Genomic DNA, 15,618 nt, shown 5'->3' with positions numbered 1-15,618 from the left:
GCATGGTTGTACATGTACCAAGATATACCTATTCTTTTAATAGTATATATCGAGGTCTCATTGAAAATTCAAAGTATTGGGTTTGAAAGATATCTAGAGATTTTATTTAAGCAAACTCTTGAGTAATAGTGACCGACTTAGCTACTCGTAACTAAACATTTATTGACTACTGGTATGAAACCTAACGAAACGAATAAAAATATAAGCACATGTGGGGAAATAACTCGAAAAGTAGTTAATCTGTAAAGTTTCAATTTTGCATTAACCTTCATTTCTACACAGACAAGAATGCGTATTTTTATGGTGCATTGATTCCTCATTACTCGAACGAATGAACAAGAATGAATTAATTATAGATTTGCCAACGAAGCCTGTTGCGTGGTACCTGTTTGCGTCATACTTCTAACCTTTTTAAATATAATTATAAAGTAATGAATATGTTTCTATGAAATTAATTGATTGTCGGCCACAACCACTGTAACTAAACTTTTTGCCTATATTTGGGCTGATGTATGTACTTCAGATTGTTCTATTCTCCATATGATAACGCATTTAAACAATACTGTAAAAACCTTGTCTGAAGACTAATGTAAATGGATTCTTGTACTATTTATCTTTAGCAATAACATCAAATATATTCTTGTATTTAATATTTAAAATTTTGTGAACGAATGCTACTTCAACAAATATTACATTAATATTGAGAATTCCACAAATTACAATTGAAAATTCAAATCTGAAGTCATCAGAGATTCGTTAATTATGTGGTTTTAAATAACTATTCTCTGGCTTTGACTCATTACATTGCAGCAAGCTAACGGAAAATGTATTACATTATATACATAGTATTCAACTTTTGTAACTATTCTTTTCATTTTAAGATGTAATATGAAAAGGAGTGCATATTCCAATGCTCTCTAATGAACTGATATTCATCGACGTAAGTGTACTGTCAAATCTGCTACAATGTAGTTGTTGTATTCTGGATAACGTAATGCAACTGTTTTCTAAGAAATCGTAAAATCTGAAACTTTTAGAACACTAACAGACACAGATTCTGATATTATGATCTAACTTAATCTTGCTCCAAGCTGGTGTAATATTTACTGTACGATCTCCCTGCTAAAAGAATATGCCATATCATGTAGTAAGAATTCTAGATAAAAAATTGTATTAATGTAGTTACTATAACTATTATTTATATGTTTAATCTTTTTCTATTTTTATAAAAGATTAAACTAAAAACTCATTTCACAAATATACATATTTTTTACAGATAGCATATATTATGCTAAGGCTTAAAAGTTGTCTAGGAAACATAATGAAGATTTGAAAGCCACATTCACAAACTAAAATGTATATGATTTTACCATGGTATTTGTTTCGTTCAAATATACGTGAGGGCAATAACTAAAAATAAAAGTTTTTAGAACAAATTATCTTAGTTGATAAGTTTAACATAACATGTTTACCAGCACATTCCAAACGTGTTTCTTCTACTAGAGGTTACGAGGATATTACTGGATGATAAACTCAAGGCTCTATTGGTGATATTAAACCAGGAATGTATTATCACATTTTGTATGATTTAAAAAGTTTACTTAAATTATATATAAAAACCAGTAGTCATTACCTTATTATATATATCACAAGAGTAAAAACAAAAATAGGTTTATTAAGCTTTAAATCATTTTTGAAGGATTAGTATATTTTTAGTTTATTAGGATTTAAAGTTTTGACACTCAACAGCAATTATATCCGAATTAAAAACTAACGTTATCTAATAATTACTTACGATACCCGATTATATATTATATCAGTTTTTTTCAATAAAGGTTTGAATGGGATTACAAGAAACATGTTTTTACTAATATAAAAGTTTACATACATAAACTTTTTGTTTGGAAATAACTTACTATCCAAAATTTTTATCCATATTATTTGTAAGGCCTTCTATACTATATTATACATTTCAATCTAAAATCGTAATCCTTCTAAAGTAATTCATTGCAAAGTAGCTTCAAAATAAATCTTGTCTAAAATCTCCATTGATCATGGGGCTTAATGGACCTACAATGTGACTGTCATCGAATCGTTGAGTTGAGGGCTGCTGTTTCACCATTATTAGACTTAGGAATTGCTTTCTAAAAATTTTATGATTTACTTTGACAATTGCGTAACTTTAACTAACGGCGAACTGGCTCATTCAGTACTTTTTAGCATAGTTTACATATGTTGGACTAAAAGAAGTTACATTCCCTCATTTTTCACGTGTGAAAGATACAATTTATAGGTATTCATACTGTGCAGTATTATACATTCCAATACTTTCATTTTTAATACTACATAGTAAGTATTCTATTTTGCATATTTTGGCCTCGCTGTACAGATCCATCATCAGTTAAATAATATTGAACCGACATAATCAAACATTGTAATCAATGGTTCCACGCGTCGTAATCTCGAAAACGTTACTTATGATACCGATCGCGTAACCCTAAAAAAATTGAGAGTATAAACTATTCTAAGTTGTTTCACATCTTAATCGTGTATGGATATCTTATAAAAATGTATTTGGCGGATATTAAAAATGAATAACTGCAGAATACAATTTATAGCGGATCATAATCTAAGTTGGATCCAACAGTAACTATTACAGTTGATACACCGCCGTTTTGGATAAGGAATTGATATTTTTATACAGTTCACTTGAAAAGTAGCTGATATATAAAGCATTTCATATGACCAATGAATTTACATTTGCATACAACAAGATTCGAGAACATACAGAAATCTTTTCAGAACGTTCCTCAATATTCACTGTTAGACTAATAAATTTGTAACATGTTACTTTTTTTTACATACAAAATTAAATTTAAATTAAAATATTCAATTAATGAAATAGTAAAATTAGAACAGACATTTTTTTTACAATTACGAATAACGACTTGAGTTTTATAATTATCATAAAAAGGAGCGAAATAATTATTTTACTGACGATGAGTCAGACGCTATCTGGCAGGTCCGTGCCCGCACGGATATCGCCGCTTCCTCCCCTCCGATCACGGCGAGAGGAGAAGGCTTCCCCCACCCCCACGATCGCGCGAACCTATATAATGACGGCGATTGAAGACACAGGGAGACAGTCAGTGACCGCGACACCGCCGACGACCGCTGCTCACCACGACTACTTCGACCCCTTCCCCCGACCACGCTCACGCTCGCTGAACGACTGTACATCGCGACTCGACTCGCCCGCCGCCGATATCCAGCACCAGGTAAGGAATAACGACCCTGTTCCTTACCCCATAAGTGTTTTATCCCCCGCATCAACAATTCTTCAAATTTTTTTATGTGAAACAGAGTTTGATATTTTATTTGTCAATTTATGAAAATTAATCGATTCCGAAATATATTATTAATGTTTGATGGTTATAAATTTATTTTGATAAGATAATTGTTTGATTTTAATGTACTGTAATTAATTTATTTGATATTTACGGGTATCAATAAATTTAAATAGAACATATTTGACTTTCTCAATTTACTCAAACTTTAATTACTTTTTCAACTAGAATTTACTAAAGTTATTCTTTTCTTCAATTTAACTTATATTTTTGAATTCCAATTACTCAGATAATTTTTTTTTTATTTCGACAAAATTTTAATTACTGTGTTAAAATTTTCCTTTCTAAATTTTTCAGTCTCGCATTTCTTTTTCTGGTCGATCGATCTGACACCTCATCCCGAGTTTCCTTTACGAACTTTCCTACCAATTTCTCCTACCCGGAAAAATTATAACAGTCGGGACTCGCCTTACAACTGCAATTTATAAGATTGTATATTTGCTATTGATGTTATTTGAATATTGATTTTGTTTGCCATTGCTATTCATATTTTGCTTTGACTTTGTATTTTGCTTCTACTAAACCATCATTATTTAACCGATTAATTATTCCAACCCCGGGCTCTTACAATAATTACTGTATACGACTCCCCGACCAAATTACCAGTAGAGACTACTCAGCCTACTAGCAATTACTCACTGACCGACGTATTAATAAACAATACAGTATACTGGTGTAATTTTAAAAAATACTACTAGGATTACAGTTTGTTTTCGAAAATCGAACTCGCTTAAACAATAACTTTCTAAAACAAGAAATTCTTATTTTTCTGAAGCAAGATTATTTTTTTTTATTTTTTACTTCTTCAAAATTTTATTGGAGTTGACGTGATGAAGTAAGCCCAACATTATTTTGGAAGTATCAATTTCTTCCACAGGGCCCTCTGATTCGACTCCTAACAATACATAATAGTTGTATTGAAATTCCTCGAACCCTGGAAATTTTTAAACCCAGCTCGAATGGCTATCTGCAAGTTGCGAATATTTTCGCTTGCCCCGAAAATAACATCGCAAAGTGGCGCCCGAACAACTGGGACTGTAATATACGTTAATTTACGAAACTTTACGATTTACTTTACACTTTTTTGTGAATATACTTTACAATTGACGACTAAAAATTGTTAAAGTTTTACAATAATTTTTTTGTTTAAGAAAGTTTTATACATACAATAATGATGTACTTATTGAACCTCTTTCTTTCTCCGCCCTTATCAAATTTTATTCTTTATGTACGTAAACGGAAATGATGGACAAGGGGACGCAAACAAACGAAAAACATCTACGACTACTACGAACTTCAACTCAGGTTATGACACCACAGGCCTTCTGTTGGTACACTACCAAAACTTTGTCCCCCTACAGTCCGTACCGGATTACTACAACGCCTACTGCTACTATTACCACCAACCACTACTACTAGTACTACTGCTACTACAATGGGCCTACCGATCCCTCCTACAACTATTCCAATCCCCAAAATTATGCTTCCTTCCCCTGTCGGAGAATGACTCGTGTGGGCTGGATTTATAAACTACAAAAGAACGACCTACAGGAAGAGTTATAAGAAAATTTTATCTGAATCCGGATGGTAATGTGGCTGAACTACGAAAGCGACTTGTAACTTTTCTTAGGTCTGGGAAAACACCTCCTGAACCTCTTCCACCAAGAACAGAATTATTGTCATACGGACAAAACCTCGCGACCAATGTAGTTTCCTCAGCATTAGGACCGATTAGTGCCTCTCATGTTGATGGTTATATACAACATGAGGAAGTTAGCATTCGAGAAATGTTAAACCTCCCTCCTACAGCTAGTTTTTAGACTAGTACAGGAACGATTAGCCCTTTAAATGCATGAAAAATCTGTAAATTCCATAGCCCAAACAAACACACCAGACATAACAACACCCTCACCCGTTTAGAATGCCGATAGCAAGATCCCTCACAGGTTGACGGCCCTTGTGACCGGAATTTTGGATTGGACAGTGTCGCTAAACATGGTCAGCAGGCCTACATCTGAACTTAGACATCCGGATATTCCTCACATATCTGCAATCAAGTTCGGAAATGGAATTTGAGATTCGATGGGGATGGAGACCCATCTCTTTCATTGAGCGTCTCAATGAACTTGCCGAAACTTATGAAATACCTCCCCGATCGGCTACTAAAAGCATTACCGGAACTTTTTAAGGGAAACGCCCTTTTCTGGTACCGAAATAATAAGTCATTTTGGATAAACTATGACGACTTTATAATCAGCTTCGAAGAAGCAGTATCTTCCTCCAGATTACCGACGTAACTTGGACGAGGAAATAACTTGAAGACTCAGAGCGAGAATGAGCCAATGCGAAAATTTTTTGTAGCCCTTACGACTCTAATTCGACGACGTGGTGGCTTCTCTGTAAACCAAACACATTAACCGATTATATTCAAACATGAGACCTGAAATACAAATTAACGATCAGGAGAGAAAGTTTTCACTCGATTAGTGAATGAATTCATCTTGCCGAGGGTTATGAAAGTTATTTTCGAGAGAGAGAAGAATAGTTATCGACCTCCTCTAAATCTGGCTCAATCCATGGTACCTGAGACGGCAATACGACTCAAAAACGTAGAATTTTCAAGTCGATACCCAGTGCAGATGATAGATAAGCCAGAACCGTATCACGATTAAAATCCAAAACTTTTCCCGATAAGCGAAGGATCGAGGCCCTCTACAACTGTCCCGATAACATTACTCAGCCAAGGCACCTCACTACAGATACAACAACTACCATTCCTACTTGTTGGGAATTGCGAAACTAAAGGGAATAAATACCACCAGTGTCCTCTCCCTACAACCATTCGCTGTTTTAACTGTAAAAAAGTAGGAATCCGAACCGTCCAGTGTCCTTGCAGGCAGGGAAACATTTCCGGAGCCCGGAGCGTCAGAGGTGTCCCGGGACTCTGGGGCAACAAATCACCTCAATCGAATGGCACAGTGCTTAACCAATAAAAGAGAATTTAACAAAAGCAGGCTGTGCAAAGAAGTTAAAATCGATCGATCCTAGACCATTTGTATCCATAAGATTCAAGAAACTACTTTTGTGCACTGCTTGACACGGGATCGATGGTGACTATTATAGGGGAAAGAGTAGCTTCATCATCTATTACAGTTAGGCGTTAGGCCCTAAGAACGTAAATGTTAATGTTAAATATGGCCGATAGCTCAAATAGCCAGATATCTCAGGCCTTCGAATTTAACTGTGAAATAGCCGATTTTAGAACTAAGGTACGCGCCCTGTTTCTACCAGGCTTAACTACGCCGATGATTTTGGGTATGGACGTGTTTAACACGCCTTTAAAATTGATCGATATCACTCCTCATGAAAGTAACTACTGTAGAAACAGTGGACTAGATGCGATAATTCAAAAAGACTATTCATACTGATGCCGTTATGACACTAACAGAAAGTAGAAAGTAAAAACTGAAAGAATTCCTTGATTATCAGTTGAATTTGTTCGATGGTCCTTATTGGTCGCACGACATTTAGGATTGGAACATGAAATTCGCCTTAAAACTGATACACCCATTAAACAGAGTATTATTATCGCAACCCGGCATATGCAGGCGATCATTGACAAAGAAGTTGACAAGATGCTGGAGTTCAGGCATCATTGAACCATCATCTAGTCCTTGGAGCTCTCCACTAGTGCTGGCTAAGAAATCGAATGGAAAAGTAAGGTGTTGCATCGACTTAAGGCGAGTTAATGCGGTCCAGTGAGAAGGATGCATATCCCCTTCCCCAAATAAGTGCGAAACTCGACAAAACTGAGGAATGCTTGCTATATATCCACGATCGACTTAAAGATGGCTATTGGCAGGTACCTCTTGAAGTTAACAGTAGACCAATACGGCTTTCACAGTTCCCGGCAGAGGGTTATTCCAATTCAAAGGTCATGCCATTTGGCTACACTCTGCTCCGGCTACCTTTCAGAGATTGCTAGACCAAGTGATAGGACCTGAGTTTGAGCCCTACGCTTTTGCCTATTTAGACGATTTTGTTGCTGGTATCCCGAACTTTTGAAGAACATTTAAAACTTCTCAGAGAAGTGTTTGAACGCCTTAGAAATGGCAAGATTATTACCAAATATGGAAAAATGTAACTTTTGTAAAAAGGAGTTGAAATACCTTGGCCACGTAATAAACGAGAAAGGAATCTAGACGGATTCAGAAAGGTTAATCAATTGTAGATTTTCCAGCACTAAAAACTGTAAACAAGTACGGAGTTTCTTGGGACTTGCGTCTTGGTACAGACGAATTTATCGAAAATTTTGCAAACATATCTATGCCATGACGAAAACTCTTAATAAAGGGGAATAGATTGGAATGAACGGATTTCTCAAGAACCAAGCAAGGTTCAATTCCCTTAAAGCAAAACTTTCTACCGCACCGGTCTTAGCCTGTCCTGACTTCAAGGAAACTTTTGTGCTCCACGTGGATGCCTCCAATGAAGGTTTAGGGGCTTCGCTTACCCAAACTATTGGCAAGCGGGAAAAGTTTATTGCATAGCGAGTCGACTTTTTACAACGAGAATGAAAAGAACATTTTCTGTTACCGAGAAAGAATGCCTAGCTCTGGTATGGGCCGTTCAAAATAGATCGTTCCGTACCTCGAAGGGTACAAGTTTATTGCGATAAACTGACCATCAAGCTTTAAAGTGGTTGATGAGTTTGGAGAAAACCATCTGGGAAGACTTGCTCGCTGGATGCTGGAACTACAGCAACATGACTTCGAAGTCCAATACCGCAAGGGAGTCCTGAACCGAGTAGCAGACAACACTCTCCCGGTATCCGATCGACACGTCAAGCTGTGATCCTGTAGTCGGTTCAACCGTTGGTTGTAGCACCGCCAACGAGAGTTCGAATAACTCCTCGGAGGCAACTACCGCTCAAAACCAAGGAACCAAGGCTAGAAAAAGCTTCAGACAACTTTTGCCCGATTGGCACTCGAAAATGCTTCGAAAGGTATCTGCAAGTCCGAGTAAATATGCAGATTACACCATTCGAGGAAATATAACTATGCCGAAAAATCGATAAATCAAGTACCAGACCCAAAAACCAAATTGGAAACTTTCGTACTAGATTTCTCTAAAGTCCGATGTACTGAAAGAAAATCATGACAGCGCAACAGCTGGCCATTTAGTGTAAACAAAACGATTCAGAATCTGGCCAAGATACTTTTGGCTGGATGGAGAAACGATATTCGAAAATATGTAAAAATTGCGACACTTGCCAGAGATACAAGGTGGAACAATGTAAAACCGGTGGGGAAAATGCATTTCAGACGCCCCAAGGACCTTGGTTCACAGTAACCAGCTGATCTGAATGGGACCTTTACCTCGATCTCGTAAGGAAACAGATTTATACCTGGTGTTCCAAGATACCTTTACCAAATGGGTAAGAAATTGTATCATTACCATCAGCCAACTGCTAAGAAGGTGGCAGAAAAGTTCGAAGACCTTATATTGATGCGAGATATGGTGCTCCAGAAGTAGTACTGACAGATAACGGAACGCAGTACCTCTCGAAAATCTTCCAAAAACTTACAAGTGATTGGGAATAATTCACTAAAACAACCGCACCTTATAGTCCGCAGAGTAATCCAACAGAGCGAACGAAACGTGTATTGAAAACTATGATTTCTCATGTACGTGCGAAATGATCATCGTAGTTGGATCAACATTTAAATGAATTTAGATTTTGCGTTAAATACATGTTGTAGCGAATCAACAAAATTTTACTCGGCCATGCTCATTTGGCAGAGAACCTTAAAACTCCAAACTGTATCTACGGTCAGGTATTAGAGAATGCCTCTCAGGTGCTGTTAAATCTACGACGAAATCGATATACCGTAAAACGGGGCTACTTTGCACCACTTTTAGGAGTTAAAAATATATTATCTCATAAAAAATAAAGCATTTCAACAAATTAAACAAACTACTGGGTTTTTATTAATTCTTATACATCCAGGAAACCATTTCCACACTCAAAATTTCTGTATTATATATTTAAATATTTTTTATGTATTTTTTTAATTTGGTGCAAAGTATACCATAGAGTGGGTTACTTTGCACCACCTGAAAAATTATTTATCTTTTTATGAAAAACTTTGTTGGTGCAAAGTAAGACCTATTCAGAATCCCTTAAACATCTGTTGGAACCACTGAATAACTTATATGATTTTAATCTTTTTCACCTGAAAGGGGGAAAACAACAAAAACTCGTGATACGTCACAAAGTGTATTTACATGGGAAAATTGACAGTGACAAAATGACAAACTTAGAGATTCTGACGCTTAAAACCTAATAAATACTTGCAGGTCCTATGTTCAAAAACATTATAACATATAATACACACTTAATAATGCATATTCTTAAAAAAATTAGTCCATTTTTACACAAATTGTCTTGAAGCTCTGGAACTGCAAATATTCCTCTTTTGCTAAAAAATTTTGGGTGGATTTATAGATCTACAGCAATTTCATTCCACTCATAAAATAAAACATCCTTATTAACAAGCCACTTCGAGTTGCTAGGGACTTAACTCATCATTCCACTTACAAAAGCTCCATTTTCATCAACGTTTATACAGTGGTACCTGGGTAATATTCGTTTTCGTAGTTAACAACCGCCAACAAGAGTTCGAATCTAACTTGTAGGCAGACTTGTTAATGGTCTCAGTCCTGATTTTTATTGTTAGAAAAGCCTCTTCTTTTGCTGCTTCATTGATCTCACTCGAATTTCTTTTTCCTATAGGACTCCCAGTCATCGTCGAGGAACTTAATCATCAATTACACATTTCTGATGGGTCATCTATGGACTCATCACTACTATCCGTTGAAATTTAGGCTGACACGATTTTTTTCCTTTAGTTAAACAAGTCTTTGTGGTTGCCTTACTCGTGCTTGGTGTTTGGTCATCAGTCATAGATTTGTGGGTGTTTAAACACTAGCATTATCGCTAGTTACAATGTGATTGCATGGAAATCGTTTCTTCGTGAGATAAAACTTTTTCCTGCTGGCACAGCAAGTTTCTTTTTTTCTTGTTATTTGTGGCTTTGTGCTGCAGGCCTCTCATGTTGACTGCAGGGCAACGAGGAAAGCAGAACAAACAGCTGAAGGCTCATACTTATGCCTGGTGCAAAGTAACCCCGTCTTTCTCTTAAAATGTAACCTTAAACTTAAAATGGATGATTAATTTAATGAGTATTGATATAAACTCTCAGTTACTGTTGTTATTTGTAAGATAATAAAATTCTACACATAAATATACAACACTTGCCTTTCTCTGACGTTGTCTAATATCCGTAAAAAAACGGCACTTTTTTGACGTAACAATTCAAACAAAACTGAAGATACAAAGACAACTCTTCCCACAAATATCCATAATGGCGGGATAAAGTGTCTGTTCACACAAATCATGTAGAAGATGGTGCAGCCTAGTGGAGATTGTGAAACTAGGTAATGAAATGATTAATAGTTTCTCTACAGATAGAGTTGAATCTTTTTTTTTCAACTTTGGTGCAGGTATTAGTAACCTCACAAGGTGCATTAAATAGCCCCGGTTTAAATCGATACATGAATCTCGAATGAACTTCATGCTAAAATTAAGGGAAAAATGTAAGCTAAATATGGAAAAAAGCACACACTCGCCAAGCTCATTACTATAACCTCAGAAGAAGAGATAACAGTTTTTGTAATAGGCCAACAAGTTTTGAGGCGCAGCCATACACTTTCCTCAGCGGCTGAGAATATAGCAGGAAAATTGGCACCAAAGTTTTTGAAGGACCATACCATCATACATAGAAAGATAGGATGGAATATATTCGAACTTCGAGATCTCCGAGGAAAAGACGTAGGCCGAGCCCATACGAAGAATCTGAAGGCATACTCTTCCTTGGAGGCACACTAGATCCCTGTTTTGCCCTGTAGGCGTGCCATTAGTTTCCTTTCTACTAACCTATATTATTGTATGATTTCTTGGTTTCCCGATGTGTTTGTTTTTTTATTATTTTTTTTTTTTGGTGCCAAGAGTTACTATAGTATTCCTACAACAAATACCCCTCTCTATCCCAAATTATTCCTTGTAAGACTGCCACCTCCCTGTACCCGGCGTGTCTAATATCCTTCCCTTAGAGATTTATATTTTCGAGATCGGTTTTTTGTTTTATTTTTTTATTAGTAAAGCGATATTTGAATTTGATTTCTAGAAATTATATGTATTGTGAAAGACTATGCCCGTAATGTATTTTAGTGTAAATTTTAGTTTTGTGAAATAATTTTTTGTTTATGCAGATTGAAATTTTTTTTGTAGTATTTTCTTACCAGAAGAATGTTGTTATTTTTATTTTATTTTATTCGTTGATTAAAACATTTATTTCATGCGAAGAGTATTTATTTTGTGTAATTTCTTTTCAGAAAACTATCAAAAACGGTTACAAGAGGGGATTAAACTACGGTAACCTTTTTTTGTTTATCTATATACAAATACCACATTTAACTTTTTTTTATTCTTTTTTTGTTTCCCGAAGTACAGATGGGGTGTATTATGTTACTTTTTTTTACATACAAAATTAAATTTAAAATTTTAAAATATTCATTAATGAAATAGTAAAAAATTAGAACAGACATTTTTTTTTACAATTACGAATAAACGACTTGAGTTTTATAATTATCATAAAAAGGAGCGAAATAATTATTTTACTGACGATGAGTCAGACGCTATCTGGCAGGTCCGTGCCCGCACGGATATCGCCGCTTCCCCTCCGATCACGGCGAGAGGAGAAGGCTTCCCCCCCCAACCCCCACGATCGCGCGAACCTATATAATGACGGCCGATTGAAGACACAGGGAGACAGTCAGTGACCGTGACACCGCCGGACGACCGCTGCTCACCACGACTACTTCGAACCCCTTCCCCCGACCACGCTCGCTGAACGACTGTACATCGCGACTCGATGCCGCCGCCGATATCCAGCACCAGGTAAGGAACAACGACCCTGTTCCTTAACCCCGTAAGTGTTTTTATCCCCGCCATCAACAATTCTTCCAAATTTTTTTTATGTGAAACAGAATTTAATATTTTATTTTGTCATTTTATGAAAATTAATCGATCTGAAATTATTATTAATGTTTGATGGTTATAAATTTATTTTGATAAGATAATTGTTTGATTTTTAAATGTACTCTTAATAATTTATTTGATATTTACGGGTATCAATAAATTTAAATAGAATATATTTGACTTTCCTCAATTGTACTCAAACTTTAATTACTTTTTCAACTAGAATTACTAAAGTTATACTTTTCTTCAATTTAACTTATATTTTGAATTCCAAATTACTCAGATTTTTTTTTTTTGTCATTTCGACTAAATTTTGATTACCGTGTTAAAATTTTCCTTTCAAAAATTTTTCAGATCTCGCATTTCTTTTCCTGGCGATCGATCTGACACCTCATCCCGAGTTTTTCCTTTACGAACTTTCCTACCAATTATCTCCTACCCGGAAAAATTATAACAGTCGGGACTTGCCTTACAACTGCTTTTTTTCCGGCGATAGTACTGGCATCCTATACCCACGACTTCCTTTTATAAATACTTTCTTCCCACCGACCCCGTCCTCATAAACTAAATCTTATGTTCAATCGAATGTAAATTTTTATATTACTGTAGGTATAAAGTTTTCTCGACCATCATTCTGTTGTCTGATTATTATCACATTTCTTGGCGAATCTCTAATCTACTCGGAAATATTTTTCGTTTCTTATTGAAGTTCAATCTAATGTTCATTTTATTAATTATTTATATCTTTGTAAAGTGATTATCTTTATTTTTCTCCTTTATCTATTTCGGGACTCGCAACCTTTTCTTTTTACTTTTGCGAACGTCCTGACACCCTCAAACCCGATAAACCTCCTTCAAATATTTTATTTAACGATATTTTAGCTTATTTTTCTGGTGAACTATACAGATAGGGTAAGTGTTGAATTTTTCTATGATATTCATAGAGCCCTGATATTTATAGTAATTTAGTTTAGTAGCCTTATTGCATGGTTTAAATCATTTACCTTCATTCTTAGCTTGCATATGGTAGGGTAATTCTGCATGGTGTGTTATAAGTGATTATATTTTGTTTTTTATTTTCCAAAACTATATGCCTGAGAAAAGTAAACTCGATATTTTATTTTTGGAGCTATACACTTGCCTAGAGAAAAAAATACAGTTTTAGTCTATTTTTATCTTATAAATTCATCTAGCTTTTGCATCCGTTGTTAATGGTTAGTTACTTGCTTTATGTATTTAGTAGTTGTAACTGTGATATTGGTGCATGGGCTAATCTTTAATTTTATAAGATTGTATATTTGCTATTGGTATTATTTGAATATTGCTTTTGTTTGCCATTGCTATTCATATTTTGCTTTGATTTTGTATTTTTGCTTCTACTAACCATAATTATTTAACCGATTAATTATTCCAACCCCGGGCTCTTACAATAATTACTGTATACGACTCCCCGACCAAGTTACCAGTAGAGACTACTCAGCCTACTAGCAATTACTCACTGACCGACGTATTAATAAACAATACAGTATACTGGTGTAATTTTGAAAATACTAGGATTACAGTTTGTTTTCGAAAACCGAACTCGCTTAAAACAATAACTTTCCTAAAACAAGAAATTCTTATTTTTCTGAGCAAGATTATTTTTTTATTTTTTTACTTCTTCAAAAATTTTATTGGAGTTGACGTGATGAAGTAAGCCCAACATTATTTTGGAAGTATCAATTTCTTCCACAGGGCCGTCTGATTCGACTCCTAACAATAAATAATAGTTGTATGAAATTCTCGAACCCTGGAAATTTTTAACCCAGCTCGACTGGCTATCTGGCAAGTTGCGAATATTTTCGCTTGCCCCGAAAATAACATAGCACATTTACCGGAATACAAGACCCAAAAAGATTTTATAACTCCAAAAAAGAAAATGTGTATTGTATAACCTATCATAAGTTTATCAAATATAATTGGGTTAGATAGTATTGGTATAATGTAGCTTAGTACAAGAATATTTAATTGTAATACGATTTTGTTCTGTACTCATTGTAATTACTTAAAACTGCAGCTTAAATTTAGTTAGCACTTAGATATTAAGGAAAGTTTAGGCTAAATATCCTCTTATATTTGCACTGCTAGCAGTTTATTTAGTAAGCGTTTGCACTTGTATGACCACTGTTGGTTCGAATAAATTATATTTCCTACGCCAATTGCGTTTGCCTTCTTGCCACGATCAAGAAAACACCCCAAAAGTTTATATCTTTAGCCATTAAAATTAACTTTTTTTGATAGTAACATTACCTTTTAGATCTAATACTTATTTTTTTTATGTTCAGATAAAAGTATATTGACAATGACTCTACAAGTTTACTTATTTATAAACTGAAATATATTGTTGATATTTTAGGACATTTAGTGCTGGAAACAGTAATTTAGTTCAAAAGCACGTTCCAGCGACCTTTTTTAAGCAGCATACGTCTTGCCGACTGCTCAAATGGAGTCTTCGTTGTCAAATTTTGACCATTTTGTGATTGCTGCATTTTGTAAGGTCTAAAATCTAAAACGGCCAACCGCCTTAAGAATATTTATACTCACTATAAATGTAAACGAATTGAAAATAATAACCAACGTTTCCACGTAACAGTGATTACATTACAAATGCTGTTTTAATTAATTTTTAATAACTTTAAAGACAAAGTTTGGACTTTTTTTCTACTTCAAAGACGAGTTAGGAGTAGTCCGGAGGGATTTTCGTAATAAGAATATACCTATATTATCCTAGGAACGCTAATAATGCTTATGTCAAATATCACAGCAATCAAGTTAATAATATATGAGTGAAAGCAAATCAAGCAAAGATATGCTTTTTCGCATTTATAGTATTATTAGGATTAGGATTTGAAGATACATGTTTGAGTGACTGTAACAAAAATAAAAAGTGTTATAAACTCCAAGAAGCCTTTGTCTTACAAAATAATCTAAGTTGGGTTTCATAAGAGTTCTTAAAACTGTTTTAAAACCTATATAGTACATTATATTCAATACTGCATTATACTACTGATCAAAAGCTGCATACTTATATTTACCAAGAATTTCAGTTAAAAGTACATTTAAGAAAAA

This window comes from Homalodisca vitripennis, chromosome 2 (assembly GCF_021130785.1).
Source record: "Homalodisca vitripennis isolate AUS2020 chromosome 2, UT_GWSS_2.1, whole genome shotgun sequence".
Lineage (NCBI taxonomy): Eukaryota > Metazoa > Arthropoda > Insecta > Hemiptera > Cicadellidae > Homalodisca > Homalodisca vitripennis.
This window is presented reverse-complemented; position numbering follows the sequence as displayed.